We start from the raw sequence: 17,025 nt of genomic DNA, 5'->3' as shown, positions 1-17,025 counted from the left end.
ACCATTATCTAGGGATAGTGTATTGCATCCAAAAATGACAGGGATTGTGTGAAGTTAGGTCTGGTCTTTGTGAAGCTGGGGATTGAAACTGGTAGCAAATGGCGTTCAGAACACTGCAATATTAACACACACACACACACACACACACACACACACACACACACACACACACACACACACACACAGTTACCACCCTCAAAGGTACACGCCAAATTCATACACTGCGAATTCAGAATTGACACACTTGAATAGGAAAAAGCTATTCATTGGCTCTCTCCTTCTGTTTCATTCATTCACTCAGCCTGTCATTTCTTTCTGTCTTGCAGCGGCCAGCGGGTGGCTGCAAAATGAGAATGGGGTCAACCTCTCCTCATTTACCTAACAAAAGCATGGAAGAAAGAGAGAGAAAGAGGAGCTGACGGCTGTCACAGAGAGAAAGAGAGAGGGGTTCCGAGACAGATGACCTGCAGCTCCACTCTGAAAAGTTTCATTCCATTACATCTCCCACAATCCTCATCATGTCAGCACCTATCAATTACTGTCTGCATCAAACAGCACAATAGGAACTCTAATCATCAAAGAGCATTTAGAGAGTGATCAATGAGAGCTTCCAGCACTGAAACAAGAGGGCTGACAAGATCATTAGATCACTCCGGTCATAACAGTGTGTGTGTGTGTGTGTGTGTGTGTGTGTGTGTGTGTGTGTGTGTGTGTATGTGTGTGTGTGTGTGTGTGTGTGTGTGTGTGTGTGTGTTTGTGTGTGTCCTACTACTGTACACCACACCTTTTCTATTTCTGCTTGCTTTGGAGTTTGATAGATGCTATTAGATGTATTTATTTAATATGTATCTGGTCACAGCTATAGGGAATTACATGTAGTGTAAACAGAATTTGATACATATAGAGAAATATATAAATAATTATTCCAGGTATTTTATGTTTGATTATAACCTTCTGCCTCATCTCCAGGAATTGTCATGCAGCCCGATGTGTATCTGATATATATATTTATAATTTCTGTTATATTTGATATAAATATATGTAGATTTAGCAGCATCAGTTATGGTGTTAATCTTGTGCAGAAAAGCCCCGGTAGGATGCTGAGATTATTTGTTGAGAAATCATTATGTGTGTCAATTATCAATTTGCAGTGTATGGGTTTGGTGTGTACCTTTGAAAGTGGTAGTTGTAGTGTGTGTGTGGGTGTGTGTGTGTGTGTGTGTGTGTGTGTGTGTCCTATATACAGTGCAGACCGTATTGATAATGATTGTGAGGAATCATTATCAGTGTCCATGTTTCCTTATACATTAAGCCTATTAAATGTGCGGATAAATGTCATGGGTCCTCCCCCTTGACTCATCTAGTACTCACCTGGCCCAAATCAACAATCAGCACACCTGCCGTGCAATCAAACCATCTGTTTGTCCCAGTATCTGCTCTTGGGTTCAGTTTCAGAAGCCTGACAATAGAGGCCTGAATAAACAATATCTGTCCATGTCGCCCACAGGCAGACTGACTGCTGCAATACATATTAACATTTACATATCAGACGTTTATCAGTGACGTTGTTTCAGAACCACGGACAGCGCTGTTGCTTGTGATGGTAGCCGCGTGTAGCATGAAAGCTAGTTCATAAATATTGCGCTCTGATAGTATATTGTATATCTGAAGATGTAATAAACAAATCCTATTATTTGATTTTTCCTTTACTCTTCCTCAGTCAATTGCACGATTCATTCAGTTCATTTTATTTTATGAAAAATCCCCCCTTAAATTGAACCACTTAACACTGGTATATAAGAGATATAGGCATACAGTGGGGCAAAAAAGTATTTAGTCAGCCACCAATTGTGCAAGTTCTCCCATTTAAAAAGATGAGAGAGGCCTGTCATTTTTATCATAGGTATACCTCAACTATGAGAGACAGAATGAGAAAAAAAATCCAGAAAATCACATTGTAGGATTTTTAAAGAATTTATTTTCAAATGATTGTGGAAAATAAGTATTTGGTCAATAACAAAAGTTCATCTCAATACTTTGTTATATACCCTTTGTTGGCAATGACAGAGGTCAAACGTTTTCTGTAAGTCTTCACAAGGTTTTCACACACTGTTGCTGGTATTTGGGCCATTCCTCCATGCAGATCTCCTCTAAAGCAGTGATGTTTTGGGGCTGTCGCTGGGCAACACAGACTTTCAACTCCCTCCAAAGATTTTCTATGGGGTTGAGATCTGGAGACTGGCTAGGCCACTCCAGGACCTTGAAATGCTTCTTACGAAGCCACTCCTTCGTTGCCCTGGCGGTGTGTTTGGGATCATGGTCATGCTGAAAGACCCAGCCACGCTTCATCTTCAGTGCCCTTGCTGATGGAAGGAGGTTTTCACTCAAAATCTCACGATACATGACCCCATTCATTCTTTCCTTTACACGGATCAGTCGTCCTGGTCCCTTTGCAGAAAAACAGCCCCAAAGCATGATGTTTCCACCCCCATGCTTCACAGTAGGTATGGTGTTCTTTGGATGCAACTCTGCATTCTTTCTCCTCCAAACACGACGAGTTGAGTTTTTACCAAAAAGTTCTATTTTGGTTTCATCTGACCATATGACATTCTCCCAATCCTCTTCTGGATCATCCAAATGCCCTCTAGCAAACTTCAGACGGGCCTGGACATGTACTGGCTTAAGCAGGGGGACACGTCTGGAACTGCAGGATTTAAGTCCCTGGCGGCGTAGTGTGTTACTGATGGTAGCCTCTGTTACTTGGGTCCCAGCTCTCTGCAGGTCATTCACTAGGTCCCCCCGTGTGGTTCTGGGATTTTTGCTCACCGTTCTTGTGATCATTTTGACCCCACGGGGTGAGATCTTGCGTGGAGCCCCAGATCGAGGGAGATTAGCAGTGGTCTTGTATGTCTTCCATTTTCTAATAATTGCTCCCACAGTTGATTTCTTCACACCAAGCTGCTTACCTATTGCAGATTCAGTTTTCCCAGCCTGGTGCAGGTCTACAATTTTGTCTCTGGTCTCCTTTGACAGCTCTTTGGTCTTGGCCATAGTGGAGTTTGGAGTATGACTGTTTGAGGTTGTGGACAGGTGTCTTTTATACTGATAACAAGTTCAAAAAGGTGCCATTAATACAGGTAACGAGTGGAGGACAGAGGAACCTCTTAAAGAAGAAGTTACAGGTCTGTGAGAGCCAGAAATCTTGCTTGTTTGTAGGTGACCAAATACTTATTTTACAGAGGAATTTACCAATTAATTCATTAAAAATCCTACAATGTGATTTCCTGGATTTTTTTTTCTCATTCTGTCTCTCATAGTTGAGGTATACCTATGATAAAAATTACAGGCCTCTCTCATCTTTTTAAATGGGAGAACTTGCACAATTGGTGGCTGACTAAATACTTTTTTGCCCCACTGTATGTCTGTTTTCTGTACCGTACATATTCCCCTCACCCCTCCTAGGCCTTTAATTCAGGCCCCCCATAATGGTCAGGTGTAAAGGTTGACTGAGGAACCACTCTTGCTCACTCATAGCTATTTTCATTATCACTACTGGCTTCTTATCTCAGTTAGTCCATCCATTACTGTAACAAGAATCTATATGTAACAATAATTTACTACCTTTATATTCCACACTTCATTCTACAACGTTACACCTACTCATACACATACTGCTGCTTCTAATTTATCTCTACCCGAATGTGTACTTAAATTGTAATACTTTTTATTTTAAATCCTATGAGCATGGCTTTTATATAATAGTGTTCTATTTTCTATCTATACTTTGCTTTATCAATGTACATTCCCCCTCTGTGGGACAAACAATAAAGGAATTCTCAGAATTCAACCACCCTAAAAAATAGAAACCCTCAAACTTAGAAATCCCCCAAAGATTCAAAAAAATGTTATTTTTGTAGTTATTCATTAAGTGTCATCACAGTGAAATAAATACAATGCATTTGGTTTTTAAAGGAACCTCATTGGATGTTTATAAAACTTAGACGGACAGACACACACAGACACACACATAGAGAGAGAGAGAGAGAGAGAGAGACAGACAGACAGACAGACAGACAGACAGACAGACAGACAGACAGACAGACAGACAGACACACACACACACACACACACACACACACACACACACAAACAAACACACATTAACAGACAGACAGACAGACAGACAGACAGACAGACAGACAGACAGACAGACAGACAGACAGACACACACACAGACACTCACACACCCAGACAGACAGAAAGACAGACAGACAGACAGACAGATACACACACACACACACACACACACACACACACACACACACACACACACACACACACACACACACACACACACACACACACACACACACACCCACACACACACACACACACACACAGAGACAGACAGACAGACATCAGCAGCTTGCTGTCACAGTCCTCTCCCCCAGCTGCTGATGTCTTCATAGAAATAATCATCATTTACATTCTAATTAAAAATCATCATTATGTTGATCATCTCCATCCTAATGAAATACATTTGCATGGTAATCACAGCGGGTGGTATTGTGACAGGGAAGCATTCTGCCTTTTCACAGATAAATAAAGAGACAGGCAGAGAGATAAAAGAGAAGTGAAATGAAGCCGCAGCGAGCAGATGGGAATACGCTCATTGTCTCCTTCCCTCTGACATCTTCATTCCCATCAGAGCACTGTACTCTCTGCTGTCCTGCAGGCTCTGATAGCACCTGAATACAGAGCTGCTGCAGGACCACAATGCCCGCTTGTCAACCGAATGTGTTTTATCAATGGGGGAATCCTATCAAAACACTCATTCAACCCCCCCCCCCCCCCACACACACACTTAGCATCACTGAAATAAATACAATCCCTCCTAAGGGCAGACACCATTCAAGACTGAGGATTCTTTAAGCTACACAAAATATTTGATCACACAATAAGCTTCATATTAAGCACATGAAACCTGTCATATTTTCATATTATTTTCAGGTTTTGTGTGAAGATCAACTGAGCAGGAATCAGAAATATTCATTATACTGCTTTAATAGATAAGTAAAACACTTTAATGGGCAAATATCCCCTATTATTAGTGGGTGTAATTCTTTAATGGGGGACACATAACATTACCTGAGGTTGTGCTGATTTCTGGGATGTGTAAAACTGTATTACACTGAGGAAAAATACATATATATATATATAATATACAGTGGTATGCAAAAGTTTGGGCACCCCTTAGGAAAACCACTGCATCAGTTTGTCACTTGCTGAGCTTTTGAAGCAGCAACTTCATTTTAACATATGTTATACCTTATGGTAACAGAAACATCTCAGTAGTGAAATAACTTTTATTGGTCAAACAGAAACATGTTTATGTGCATTCAAACAAAAATAGGCATGTGCATAAATTTGGGCACCCCTAAGAAATAATTCCATTAATATTTAGTATTGCCTCCTTTTGCTGCAATAACGGCCTGTAGACGCCTCCTGTAGCCACAGACAAGTCCCTTAAGCCTGGCAGGTGGTATTTTGGCCCATTCTTCCACACAAAACGTCTCCAGTTCAGTCAGGTTTCTTGGCCTCCGTGCATGGACAGCCTTCTTCAAATAAATCCATACATTTTCAATGATGTTAAGGTCTGGGGACTGGGATGGCCATTCCAGAACATTGTACCTGTGCTTCTGCATGAATTCCTTGGTGGATTTTGATCGGTGCTTAGGATCATTGTCCTGCTGAAAAATCCAACCCCGGCGTAGCTTCAACTTTGTGACTGACTCTAGAACATTCTTGTCAAGAATCTCCTGGTACTGTAAGGAATTCATGTGGCCCTCAACTTTAACAAGTTTTCCAGTACCTGTGCTAGCCACACAGCCCCATAACATGATAGATCCTCCACCAAATTTTACAGTGGGCAACAAGTTCTTTTCATTGAATGCAGTGTGTTTTTTTCGCCATGCATACCTGTTCATGTTATGACCAAATAACTCAATCTTGGTCTCATCTGACCACAGTATTTTGTTCCAAAATGCTTCTGGCTTGTCCAGATGTGCTTTTGCATACCTCATGCGACTCTTCTTGTGATTAACACTCAGGAAAGGCTTTTTGCACATCACCCTTCCAATGAGCTCTTCCTGGTGCAAAGTACGCTGGATTGTGGAACGGTGAACAACTACACCATCAGCAGCCAGATGTTGTTGTAGTTCTCTGGAGGTGGTCTGTGGCTTCTCTGTGACCATTTTCACCATCCTTCGCCTGTGCCTTTCCCCTATTTTTGTCGGCCTACCACATCTTTCCTTCACACGGACTGTTCCTGTGGCCTTCCATTTCACAACTACGTTTCTGACTGTGGAGACAGACAGTTTAAACCTGTCAGATAATTTTTTGTACCCTTCTCCTAATTTATAATGTTGGATTATCTTAGCTTTCAGGTCAGTGGAGAGTTGTTTTGAGGTCCCCATCTTGCCACTCCCTAAGAAAGAACCTAGGCCAGGCACAGCCAGCTATTACCTATGTTAAATAGCCTTTTTCATGATTGGTTCCACCTGTCTTTGTAATTGAAGGTCTAATGAGCTAATCAAAGCAATTTTGTGCAGCAACCTGTCAGCTATAAATCCGTACAGGTGTTGAAATGAATGCTATTTATAAGGGTGCCCAAACTTTTGCACATCCCATTTTTTGCATTTTATTTTATTATAATAAAACTATGTAATGCTACCCTAAGAATTTTGGTCTGGAAAACACTAAAACGTCTACATCTTTGTAGGAAAACAAATGTTGTTGCTGTGATCTTCTATTATAAAGGAAAAGCAAATTGTCATGAAATCTCAGAGGGGTGCCCAAACTTTTGCATACCACTGTATATACGGGTCTCAGAGGGTTGAAACGTTTAGTATCATTTTGCTGTTGTTGAAGGAAACACATATTCACTTTAATTCATCAACACCTTTTATTCTTTGTCCACCGTCAAAGCATCAGAGAACATGTTCCTCTGACATGCAAATTATTTTTGGAACATATTTTTGCCGAATGCCTTCTCACAATAATGCTGTGACAAAACTATTTCCCTTTCAATAAAAAATCCTTCCTTCTTCCTTCTTTTCTTTGTACCCTTCCTTCCTTCCTTCCTTCCTTCCTTCCTTCCTTCCTTCCTTCCTTCCTTCCTTCCTTCCTTCCTTCCTTCCTTCCTTCCTTCCTTCCTTCCTTCCTTCCTTCCTTCCTTTGTACCCTTCCTTCCTTCCTTCCTTCCTTCCTTCCTTCCTTCCTTCCTTCCTTCCTTCCTTCCTTCCTTCCTTCCTTCCTTCCTTGCTTTGTACCCTCCCTTCCTTCCCTCTTACTTCCTTCCTTGCTTTGTACCCTTCCTTCCTTCCTTCCTTCCTTCTTACTTCCTTCCTTGCTTTGTACCCTTCTTTCCTTCCTTCCTTCCTTCCTTTCTTCTCCTTCCTTCCTTCCTTCCTTCCTTCCTTCCTTCCTTCCTTCCTTCCTTCCTTCCTTCCTTCCTTCCTTCCTTCCTTCCTTCCTTCCTTCCTTCCTTCCTTCCTTCCTTCCCTCCCTTCCTTCCTTCCTTCCTTCCTTCCTTCCTTCCTTCCTTCCTTCCTTCCTTCCTTCCTTCCTTCCTTCCTTCCTTCCTTCCTTCCTTCCTTCCTTCCTTCCTCCCTCCCTTCTGTCTGGGGTGGGACTGCAGTATGCTTCCTACCTGGTGTAGTGTTTAATTGCAGTATTAATTGCTTCACCTTCATTGCTGTACAATCGTTGTAGAAAAGGCAGCTGGAGAGTTTCGGTGAGGACTACATCTTTGTTTGAAGTGGTTTTAACAAAGAAAACAGTTGACAGTGCTGACAGTGTGACAAAAAAGCCAAAGTCTTAAGTAAGTAAGTGTCCACTTGCTAGTGTTTGATGCAGCTTTATGGAGCAATAGTGGCTAGCGCTTACTCAGTTGTCATGGAGATGGATTTACACACATGCAGGTCCTGTGGCTGCTGGTTTCAATAGTAAGATTTTAAGGACTGATGGGAACTTAGTGGTGCAGTAATGAGTCCAACAATTTGTGAATGAGTCAGCATTTCATCACTTGTAGTTCCCATGTCTCGTAGTCACAGTTTTTTTGAACACATTTTTGTTTAGATTCCAGAAATGGGGTCAGTGCTAAACTCAAGCTGAAGAGATATTCACGTTTGCTTCTAGTTCATAAAACATGTCCCTAAATACCCCCGACTAAAAGCTTCAATGTGTCGTAAAAAGTAACTTAATGACAACACTAAACTCCTATCACTCTATAAAAGAGCTAGTAATTGCATGTCACATTTGAGAAAACACTGTTCCTTAACTCAAGAATGAACTTTTTTAATTGTTTATTGTCAGCGTGTTCTGTTGCTGTTAAATATTTCAAATGCCAGACTGATTGAAATGTTGGACAGCCTAATGGAGTGATAACCAAATGGCCATTCAGTGTGAACATCAGGCAGAGTGTGGGTGTGTCACACTAACTCCTGAGCCAGCCTTGTAAAGGTCTTTGCTCTCAGTATTAGAGGCTTTTCTTCCTGACAAAAGAAGGGTTAGGCTGCTCTGCACATCAAATGTGGAGGTCAAACTGATCCACGTATTAAATGGAGAGGCTGGCCGGGGCCACACATCACACAGCGAGGCTGTACTGGGCCACACACTGGACACATTTAATCTGAGCCCGGCTCTGCCATTGGGACACAGAGCTCAGACGGACAACACACAGCCGAGCAGACTTACATCACCTCTGGCAGCTCGAGTGCTCCTTCTCTTCATGGCTTTTCTCCTTTTCTTACTCTCTACTGTGGACAATCTCCTTACACCACAATAGCATGAAGGATCCCTTTAGACCATAATACCTTGCTGCTGCAGCATGGACAATCCCGTCCAGCTACAAAGCACAACATTCTCTGCTGCTCAGCTTCAATTAGCTGTGCTCTGATACATCTCAATACAGCTTCAATACGGCTTCAGTAAAATTTAAATATGGCTCAAAACATCTCAATTCAACCTCAGTGCTTCTCAATGCAGCTTCAATACTCCGTCCCTGCGTCTTAATACGGCTCAGTACATCTCAATACAGCTGCCGCACATCTAAATACGTCCTCAGAGCGGCTCTGTGAGAGCATTCAGCACTCACAGTCTCCACCTGAAGCCCTCAGCACGCTGGGCTCACTTTGTTGCTGCCGGGGGAGAATGAGTGACAGAATGGTGAGAATTCCAGTCGGGATGCTCAGTCAAGAGTTCAGCTTGACTCATAACGACGGGAACTTAACGCTGACTTAACAAACTGAATGGTTGTCAGCGCAGCTAACTGAAGTATGTTGGCCGGCTCTGGACGTCCTAAGAATGGCTAACACCGCCTTGGATCAACATTTACCCCAAATAATGTGCGCCTGTGTTTACTGTCCTCTCCTGAGCTCTGAATAGAAGAATAAACACTTTAACTAAGCCAGGAAATATCAGGTGACACTCAATTAAAGGGAAAGTGTTTGCTTATAACCTCATGTCTATGAATTTGTTATTGTAGCAATGCCTATATGCCACACTTTCAAGACTTTTAGAGTAAACAAATTAATATTTGCAATGGGTTGTGGATAAACTAACATCAAATATCTCAAGCATTACATGCGATGGTATACAGAGGATAAGGAATCAATTAACACATATGCATGGTTGAGAGAAATAAAGACTGTCTTTTACCTACAGAGGCTGACACGTGCCAACACGCCAAACAACCCAAAAATCTTCCATTAGGGGAAACGCTGCAGGTTCAAAAACGATACAATTAAAAAAACACAAACATGCCACAACACATGCAAATAAAGAAACAATTTCACCAACTTGAAAACATATGCAAGATTCACCAGCTTCATAAAACAGGAGCAGTGTTTATTAAAAGCACTGCACCAACGAAACGCTGCACTTACAAAATGCTGCAAGAAGCTCAAAACACAACGTAAACCAGGGTACACTAAAAAGTGAAGCACACAGCTGGGACCGGAGCGCTTGGTGATGTTCAGGGATAATGAAACTTCCACTGTTGTTGGAAAGTTTCCTAAAATATAAGTTTTATTAGCTTATTTGAACTATCTGATCACATGACTCCTTCTGATATTATTGCAGATCTGCTGTGCGCTAGCTAGCTAATGTAGCTAACCAGTCATTTCAAATATACTGACAAACACTTACAGTTATGAAACAGACTCTGCTAACAGAGACAGTTAGCCAACATTATTATCTAGCTGTCTGCATGTTTTGTCAAGTTGGTTAAGATTCTTCATTTGCAAGTGTTTTGGCACATTTGTGTTTATATGTTTGTTTGGTTTCTGAAGCTGCGGCACGTTTCTACTAATGGAATTGTTGTGTGCCATTGTAGTGTTTGCACCTGTTCGTCACCATACACATTTGTCCTGATAATTGTAAGTGTGATAGACAATAAATAATGTTCCCGGTTCTGTTCATTGGTATGTGTGAACCTGTAACAGGACTGCAGATGGAAATTAGCTGTCAGCTCATATCTTGCATAAAAACATAATAATAATGTTGTTGTTACAATCAGTCGATTCATCCATTTCTGTGCAGAGTTTAACTTTAGCACGTAAAGTCAACGTCTTTATGGAGCTGACCCTAACAAGAGATTCCAAAACGAAGGAGGCTTTCTTCAACATCCAGTCTCTTGATGATTAAGGGCACAATCTCACCAAAAGACTTGGTTCTTGAATTTAACCAATTTAAGAATAATACACTGTTTCAATGTTCCAACTGGTCTGGTTTGCATGTCTCAAATCTCAAATGGTCTAGAAGCTGTAGAAAAAAGTCATGTGGTGGAAAGTTGTTAGGTGATTGGTCATAGAGTTAGTGGTTAAAAAAAACAACAAAGCCCGACCCAATTTCTGCCTGATATCATGCACATGGAGCACCTTCACGTTCTGTTCATGTTGGTGTTGATCTGGAACTCATATTGGTAGATTTTAAATGACTGCTGTATGAATGTCTCATAAGACAGTGGGTATTAAACAATGTAATCAGCATTTCCAGAAAGATGCTCTTATCACAAAAAAAGGAGAAAAAACATCCAGGGGGTTACTAGCTCCATACCAGTCACCAAAACAAAATAGAACGAAATGTGTGCTTTAACGTTCAAATGTTTTAATTTTAAGAAAAAAATTAAGAACTAAGCATGCCCGCATCAATCGCTTCATTTGCGCCTGAGGCGAATTTGCATCAATCATCTCTTTCCTCAATTTGGGGCCAGGATAGCAAACAGGCGTGTTTTTGCGGAGTAGTACCTGGGTCCCACTTGCAGCGAAGTAGTTGCAAGTCAATTGGCCGACTCTGAGCTGGAGTATATGCTTAAACCACGTTCTGGATAGGCGCGATAGGCCTGATATGAAGCGGATTCAGTGTGTCAGAGAATTTCGGGAGGTTGAAGACCAGTCTGGCTGCATTGTGAATAAGCTATTAGATGTAGAGGTCGGATTGCACTTGCAGGTAGACCAGCCAGGAGGGAGTTGCACTAGTAAAGGTATGATATGACAAGAGCCTGAACAAGAACCTGCCTCACCTTCTGGGTCAGTATGGGAGATTGGGGTAAGATGAGACAGTGGCTAGCCAGTGAGCACTGTATCTAGGTAACTGTGCACATTTCTTGTCTTGTGAACATAAATTCAGCAGACAGAAACAACATTCCTCTGGCAAACAACTCAGGTTTGAACTTGAAAAAGTCAATTGGTTATTTTACCCCCAGATGGCTCAATTTACCCCTTATATGGGGCAAGTTAAGCCACAAGACCATTTTTGTTTTCTTACCCCACTCTCCCTACAGGACATATCCTCCTGATGTTGCAGGGTGGATCTACAGGAGCGGGTGTAGCAGCAATGTTATTTTAGAGTCAATGAATCAACACTCTCTTTACCATGGGTTTGAGAAGTTCAGCTCAAATTGTGTGTAAAAATTCACTGCTGTATTTTGCAGCCAAACAACATTGAAAGTAGATGAAATATAAAAAGAAGGCATATAAAAATTGCTACTAATATATTTACAACAAGAAGCACATGAGTAAAACAAGTCAACACTTTCGGTAAATACAGTACATAAAGCGGTAAATACTCAAAAGGGGAATTATTTACTTTGTCATTAATTCCCACCAGGATAGACACACATATCTGCATCCCACACACACACACACACACACACACACACACACACACACACACACACACACACACACACACACACACACACACACACACACACACACACACACACACACACACACACACACACACACACACACACACACACACAGTAGGAAGTGTCACAATTACACTTAAGGCTTCATTACTTTGATGGAGGTTTCATTAACAAAATGGAGGGGATTTATTGAGCCAGAGAGGAGGGGAGAAAAGATTAAAAATCCCCAAATACTTGGAATTTTGTAACTACATACACACACAGGAAGGGAAAATGATCACGTATTTTGTATTTACTTTTTTATTTACATAGCACAACTAGGCCCCCATATCAGATTTATGATAAAGGAAATGCAAATAACATTTAGAACAATTCTAACTTTTTCTAAAGAATACATAAATAAGTATTGTTTGGAATTACAAACCTTATGCCAGCAATTAAATAAAATAACATTGCCATGAATGCTTTTTAACATGTATAGATGTCAAATGAGCAGCTTTTGGAGAGTTGAAGTATCAATTACTCTGCTCACTTTGAGCTGAAGCTGAAGAGGAGCGCACATAAGAGGCTTTACTGCTGTGAGGGCCGTGTGAAGAGAGGGCAGTCACACATTAGCTACTTGTCGTCAGCGGCTCCTTTTTGCAGCATAAGAAGCTTTGGCTGCTCTCTGGATGTATGGAAGCCAAACAATAAACAACTGTAGAGAGCATGGAGAGACCAATACAACTGTTGTGCTGACTGCGGCTAACCTTAACTGGCTAAAATGAAGGAGGGAGGTCCTGTAAGAGGCTTTCACTGAATACAAGACCTCTGTACAAAGGGCCGCGAGATACAGAGAGCTGATGAAGACGTCCAGCCCACCCTGGATACTTAAAAGACTGACCTGCAACAAAAGGCTGCAGCGAGTGTCTCAATAAAGCCTTCACACACAGGAGCGGTATAACCTGAAGACCTCACGTGGTCTGGGATAATAACTGAGGTGGTCCCAATGCCCCGGGAATCTGGCTGTGGGGGGAAAAAGTTGATCACATTTAAAGTGGAGAATTACCTGTGGACACATGTTTAAAAAAGAGCTGTCGACGTGTTTACACTGTCGATTATTCTGGAAACCGTTAGAAGAATCATTCCTGCATAAAGCTGTGTACAACAACTCCCCTCTGGCCAGCTTCTTCTGTTATCCAGATCCCACTCAATTTTTTCCTTTTCAAAAAAACTAATGTGCTCATTTGAATATATTGTTCTCAGGTGGTCCCTTAAAGATTTTAATTGATTTAAACTGTAATTATTCTTTTAACTCAAATGTAAATTGTTAGTGTAGGCTGGGCATCATAATGTACACTGCCTTCAGTTCTGTATATTTATATTGTGTGTTCAACAGATTTACCGTGTAGATATACTGTGTATCCTTTTGCCCTATGTCTTTTTTAAATGGTATATTTCATCTCACTTTTAATTCATATTCAATGTCTTATACATGCTGCTGAGACGAAAAATGTTCCCAAATTGTGATCAATAAAGTATATCGAATATAATCTAATCTAATCTCAAAATAACACAAATGCGTCACATTACGAAGTTTGATCCAAAGTTGCTCTCACAATATCAATGCGGATCTTTATCATGAATCACATGGCACTGAAAAGGCATAGAAAGTGGAGGAATGCTCAAATGCTACATGTGTTCTGCTGACTGGAGACCACTGGACATCAGTAAGGCCCCTCACTACCTGCCTATAGATCCTGTTCTGCACTCGTTCTTTAGCTGTGGTGAAAACAGAGGAAAGACATTTTGCTGAAGCATGCACAGGTTTGTTGAAGTTTCATAGGAGTCACAGGATAGTGGACAGCGCCTCTACTGCAGGAACAGATAGTGTGCAACCCACAGGATGTATGAACACTACAGGAAACTACAGAGCAAACTGAGGAAATTTGGGTTTCAATACATTAGAAATAATGTATTCAGAACAGTTCTTGTCTTGATTTGCAGAAAGTAAATCACTTTACTTTTCACATTTTATTATTGACTCTCCAGCACAAAACACGGATTAATGGGGACAGTTGGCAAGAGTGAAATATTTCTTTCACCTATTGGCAAACACACACACACACACACACACACACACACACACACACACACACACACACACACACACACACACACACACACACACACACACACACACACAAACACACAGAAAGAGAGAGAGAGAGATTCATACAGTGAGAGAATGAGTCTACCAGACAGTGCTTATCATCATTTAGCTGGTGAGTACAGTTGTTTTCCTGCGGGCCCCCGGGGACCAAACTGACACACAGAGAGCCCAAGAGACTCCACCATGTTTAAGCCTGCCAAACACACCCACACCCACACACACACATACACACACTAACACACACACACAAATGCACTGGAAAACAACATATGTGTGTGTGTGTGTGTGTGTGTGTGTGTGTGTGTGTGTGTGTGTGTGTGTGTGTGTGTGTGTGTGTGTGTGTGTGTGTGTGTGTGTGTGTGTGTGTGTGTGTGTGTGTGTGTGTGTGTGTGAGCGCTCATTCCCCTCCGGGACTGGAAATGGTTCTTGTCAGACACCTCACCATAGCGTTTCTATAGCAACAGGCATGTCATAACAGTTCCTGCCAGTGGCGTCACCAAGCTACACACACACACACACACACACACACACACACACACACACACACACACACACACACACACACACACACACACATTCATTAACTTGTCAATGGTAATGGCTCTACTGTATCTCACTGAGGAGAGGAAGAAATCAGATGTTTATGATGATGACGATAAATCACAGCGGTAATTCTCCACTGTCTTCAGGAGAAGATTTTTTTTTTTTTAAATGGCTTCATGCTGCTTGGATATCCGTTAATTGTTCTTTTAGACTACTTTCCAAAAAGGATGAACACACTTAGCATTAGACAAATGTCTGTAGGTGTGTCTACAGACAGTGTTGCTACAGAAGGTCCTGTTGTGATAGACACGGTTCGCCATTGGTGCCTTCTGTTGCTCTGCTCCCACCACCACCTGCCTCCAATATATGCCCCAATGTGCCCTAAACACCCAGTGCCCAAACATGCCATTGAAAATAAAAGCATAGCAACACTAAATAACAATAATAATAATAATAAGGATAATAATATATTCACTATAAACAAAAACAGCAAGGTAATAAATGATTAACTCTGAAATAATATAAAGCAATATATCATATAGAAATCAAACAGATAACTAACTTAAAATACCACTGCCGCTGAGGCACCAGTTAGCGAATCTTACGCAGGCTTATGATCCAAGTCCAGACAAGAATCTCCATTGTGCATTTATTTGATGATCCAATATCACTATCAAAGGAATATTGAACACAGTTTCCTTTCTTAAGCCTTTCCTATGGCTCTCCTTGTGGCTTGAATCAACCTGCATAAGATTAGTTAACTGGTGCCTCAGCGGCAGTATTGTTTTGAGTTAATTACCTGTTTTATTTCTATATGATTTGGCCACTCCACTGGTAAATAGTCATTTTAACACATTCTTAGAAGTTGTCGCTAAATTTGGGGCAGAACATCCCTGGAGTGAACTGGCAGGAGTTAAATGTCTGCTTCAGCTGGTCCTAAAAGGTACTCAAAGGCTAATGTCAGGGCTACTATTACAAGCAATTGAAGCGTTCCAAACAGGCACACGCTGTGAATGTGTTTTTAATTCCTATTTTTGCCACCATCTTTAGCACAGCCTCCAGAACACAACCCCCTGAATTTAAAATGTTAATTATAATTTATAAAAATGCAGGATGAGTAGTTATATTCTTACACTAATTCCTTTTCCTATTTGTGTTTACCATTTAGCATTGTATTGTGTATGTGGGAATGCAACACAGACAATTAACAAGACAATATAGCAAAGGATTTCCCATTTTTCAGTGTTTTTGGGGAACTAATACATCATTCATGCCTTGTGCTTTACAACAGTGTAGTTCTTGTCATTGTGTTTAGAGGTTAACACAGAAACAATGAAACATGAGAAGCACAGTGAGCGGTCAGTGAAGCAGCAGTTATCTCTGACTTCAGTCTGCGTAGTCATTCAGTGTTGACACACACTGTAGTAAATCAGTGTGGAGACACAAACACACTTTACATGGAAGTGAAGTGCTAAGGGATTTCCACAACAAGTGATTATGCTGAGCCACTGAGCAGAGTTAGGGTATAACGCGCGGGGGTAAACAGTGTCTTTGTGTCGACCACTCCTGCACATCCACGCAGCCCGGTGGAGTCAGCACAAAAGAGTCTCTGATTCTGGTTGTAATTGTCAAGTGTTTGATTTATCCAACAAATGTTAACAAGAGACGGAGGAGTGGAGGGACTGAAACAGGAGGAGCAGTGAGAGAGATCTCTTCTATTAAGGAATTCACATTTACCTCACAGTGCTTCCATGTGAGGCAGGGTGAGTTTGTCTGGCGTGGGCTCTGTTGACTCTTTAGTCAGCATTTTGCTCCATGGTAAGGTATTTTAAATACGGTGGGACAGCTGTGTAAGAAATTGGGATTTATTATTTGAATTATTTTTTTTTAAATTCATTTGAAAGGTTTGCACATTCAAAAATACAAAGACATTATAGATGGAAGAAAAATCTGTTATGAAACAGTACGATCTTTCAGAGATTTTCACCCCTAAATTGAACATATGATAATTGACAAGTAGCATAAAAAAGTACATATTTGAAGTGCTCATCCTTTATCTTAAAGAATGTTTTAAGTAAAAACATATATTTGATAAATGTAAATTGTATTAATGTTA

This window comes from Eleginops maclovinus, chromosome 2, assembly GCF_036324505.1.
Source record: "Eleginops maclovinus isolate JMC-PN-2008 ecotype Puerto Natales chromosome 2, JC_Emac_rtc_rv5, whole genome shotgun sequence".
NCBI classification, from domain to species: domain Eukaryota; kingdom Metazoa; phylum Chordata; class Actinopteri; order Perciformes; family Eleginopidae; genus Eleginops; species Eleginops maclovinus.
The sequence above is the reverse complement of the archived record's forward strand: the minus strand, read 5'-3'. Positions refer to the sequence as shown.